Source organism: Chrysochloris asiatica, unplaced genomic scaffold (genome assembly GCF_000296735.1).
Source record: "Chrysochloris asiatica unplaced genomic scaffold, ChrAsi1.0 scaffold00318, whole genome shotgun sequence".
NCBI lineage: Eukaryota > Metazoa > Chordata > Mammalia > Afrosoricida > Chrysochloridae > Chrysochloris > Chrysochloris asiatica.
In genome coordinates this window covers 607,845-611,729 of record NW_006408836.1, presented here as the reverse complement: position 1 = coordinate 611,729, position 3,885 = coordinate 607,845, and positions in this window count along the sequence as shown.

Below are 3,885 nucleotides of genomic sequence, written 5' to 3'. Positions count from 1 at the left end.
CCAAGTGGCAGCATCGATGGACTCAAGCGTGGCAACAGTAGTGAGGTTGGCCCAGGATCAGGCAGTGTTTCGTTCTACTGTGCATAAGGTCGCTATGGCTCAGTATCAACTCGATGGCACCTAACAACAACAAGAATGAATTCTGTTCCAGTCCTAAAGGGTGGCTGAGGGCCATTGCTTTGTGTTCCTCTAGACTCTTTCTGACTAGCAAATCTGATATACATATATATTTTACAATTTTGAGTCTTATTTCACATTTTTTCCCATTATATCTGGCATCTTCTAATGTGATCTCTTACAGAATATTTGGTAGTAGTAGTCAGGCACTATCTAGTTCTTCTGGGTTCAGAGTTCCTGCTGACACTATCAATCCATCTCATGGGGGTCTTCCTCTCTTAGTTGACTCTCCACTTTACCAAGCATGATGCTTTTCTCTAGTGACTGGTCCCTCCTGATAATATGTCTGAAGTGTGAGAGACGAAGTCTCGCCATGCTGGATTCTATTCAGCATTCTGGCTATACTTCTTCCAACACAAATGTGTTGTTCTTTTGGTGGTCCTTTTAAAGTTCTCCTCCACACAATAACTCAAATGCATCAATTTTTCTATGGTCTTCCTTATTCGTTGTCCAACTTTCATGTGCATATGAGGTTTTTGAAAATACCATTGGCTAAGGTGCACTTTAGTCCTTAAACTGACATCTTTGCTCTTGAACACTTTAAAGAGTTCTGTGTATCAGATTTGCCTAATGCAACATGTCGCTTCATTTCTCAACTGCTGCTTCCATGAGTGTTGATGGATAGTCAGAGCCAAATGAAGACTTTGACAACTTCAATCTTTTCTTCCTTTATGTTTATGTTATCTATTGGTCCAGTGGTGAGGATTTTTTGTTTTCTTTACATGAGATACAATCCACACTGTGGTCTTTGAACTTCATCTATAAGTATTTTAAGTCTTCTTTTCTTTCATCAAACAAAGTTGTAATATCTGAATACCACAGGTGACTAATGAGTCTTCCTCCAGTCCTGATGCCATGTTCTTCTTCCTATAATCCAGCTTCTCAGATTATTTGTCAAAAAATATATTGAATAGGTATAGTGAAAGACTACAACCCTGCATACACCTACCCAGTTTTAAGCCATTCAGTATCCCCTTTTATTGATTTCAATGAGTGCTTCTTGGTGTACAGTATCCTCATGAACACTATTAAGTGTTCCAGAATAGTCATTCCCCCACAGTTCTGTCCATAGCTTGTCATGATTCAAAAAATCTAAAGCCTATGCCTAGTCAATGAAACACAGGTAAGCATCTTTCTGGTATTCTTTGTGTTCAGTCAAGATATATCTGACATCAGCAGTTTCATCCCTTGCTCCATGTCCCCTTCTGGCATTTCCCTGTCAATGTACTGTTGCAGCCCTTTTTGAATTAACTTTAGCAAAATTTTACTTGCATACTATATTAATGGTAATGTCCAATGATTTCCACATTCTGTTGTATCATCTCTCTTTGCAATGGGTACAAATATAGGGTTCTTCCAACCAGCTGGCTAGGTAACTTTCTTCCAAATTTCTTGGCATAGATAAATGAGTGCTTCCAGTGCTGCATCAATTAGTTGAAAGATTTCATTTTGTATTCCATCATTTCCCAGAGCCTTGTTCTTTGCCAATGCCTTCAGTGCAGCTTGGACTTCTTCCTTCAGTATCTTTGGTTCTTGATCATATGCTACTTTTTGAAATGGTTGAATATTGACAATTTCTTTTTGATACAGTGACTCTGCACATTCCTCCAATCTTCTTTTGATGCTTTCTACATTATTTAATATTCTGCCCATAGAATCCTTCAATTTTTCAAGTCAAGTCTTGAATTTATTCTTCACGTCCATAAACATGAACAATGCTGATCAAGTTCTTCCTTTTAAGTTTTCTAATTCCAAGCCTTTGCACATTTCATTATAGGTTTTGACTCTTATGTTCTCGAACTGTCCTTTGAAATTTACAGTTCAGCTCTTGTACCTTCTCATGTCTTCCATTTGTTTTAGCATAGCTACATTGGAGAACAAGTTTCAGAGTCTCTTCTGATGTCCATTTCGCTCTTTCCTTCTTTCTTGTCTTCTTAATTCTCTTTTGCGTTCTTCCTGTATGACATCTTGATGTATCCCACAACACTTCTGGTCTCCCATTATTAGTGTCTAATTCATAAAATCTTGTTTTAAAATTATCTCCAAATTCAGGTAGGATATCTTCAAGCTCATATTTTGTCTCTCCTGGTCTTATTTTAATTTTCTTCAGCTTTAGCCTGAACTTATATATGAGCAATTGATAGTCTGTTCCTCAGTCTGCACCTGACCTTGTTTTAGCTGAGGATATGGAGGTTTTCCACCATCTCTTTTTAGATGTAGTCAATTTGATTTCTGTGTAATCCATCTGGTGAGGTCCATGTGTATATTCATCTTTTATGTTGTTTAAAAAGGGTATCTGCAATGTACCCTTGTTATTGGTCTTGCAAAATTCTATCATGTCACCTCTAGCATTATTTCTATCCCCAAGGACACATTTTCCAATGACTTATCCTTCCTCTTTATTTCCAGACTTTTTATTCCAATAACCAGTAATTATCAACACATCTTGATTGCATATTTGATCAATTTCATACTGAAGAAATTGGTAGAATTCTTCAATTTCATCATCACTGCCTTTAGTGATTGGTGAGTAAATTTGAATAATAGTTGTATTAAATGGTCTTCCTTGTAGGTATATGGATATTATCCTATCACAGACATTGTTGTACTTCATGACAGATCTTGGTATCTTTTTTTGATGATGAATGTGATGCCATTCTTCTTTAATTTTTAATTTCCAGCATAGTAAACCATGTGGTTGTTCAGGTCTCACCATACTGTGGACCAACCAGCCTTTCTTCTTCTCCCTCTCATCTTCAGGTCAACGGGTGTCGGTAGAACATGGTTGAACTCAGTCCATTTGTTCATTGTTGCCTTTCCCCCTCTTCCACTCCCCAGTAGACCAATGTCGTCACCAGCAAGATTACATGCCTGCTTATGTGTTCTCTTTGAGTTTCAGTCTTGGAGTGGGGTGTGTCCTGAAAGGACTTGATTGCTTGCCTTAATGGCTTCCCGGTGAACAACTTGCTTGTTCTTGTAGTAGTCAATCATACTGCCATTTTTGTTGTTGTTGTTGTTGGGGTGGGGGGTTGTTCCTGATGCTCTTTCTTTGAAGGTGATTTTCTTTTGCTCTAGATGTTCCGGGCTGGTTTGCTTGTCCTTTCTAGTGGTAATATCCCACCTCAGAAGGTTCTGGATGGGGCTCAGGATTCCACCTAAGGTCCTATACATTGCAAAGTCTCTGCAAGAGGCCTATTTCACTGGGCAAGTTGTAGAACCCCTTTGAGCTATTCCTATCAGTTACAGGCTCAAGACTATAACTTTGTGTTTCCCGACATTCCTTTCTAATCCACTCAAGTGTCTGTTTTACAATGGTAGGCAAGGGAAACCAATATTCACAAGACAGTCAAGCATCTTAATATTATTTCCCTTTTCAGATTATGCCTCCATCCCTCTATTACACAGCCCTGTTGTTCCAAATTTGAGTATGCATCACTATTTTCCTGTGTCCCAGTTGGTTGATTGTGTTGTTTAGTTCTTATGGGTCTTTGTGAAGTTTCTTTCTGGTTGTTCTATCCATTTTTGAAAGTGGTGTATTAAAGCCACCCACTATTATTTTGGATTCATCTATTTCTTTCTTCAAATCTATTAGAGTTTGTTTTAGATTTTTTGGCACTCTTTCATTGGGAGCATAGATATTTAATATGGTTATTTCATTTTGTTCAATTGTCCCTTTAATCATGAGATAATGTCCATCTTTATCTATTA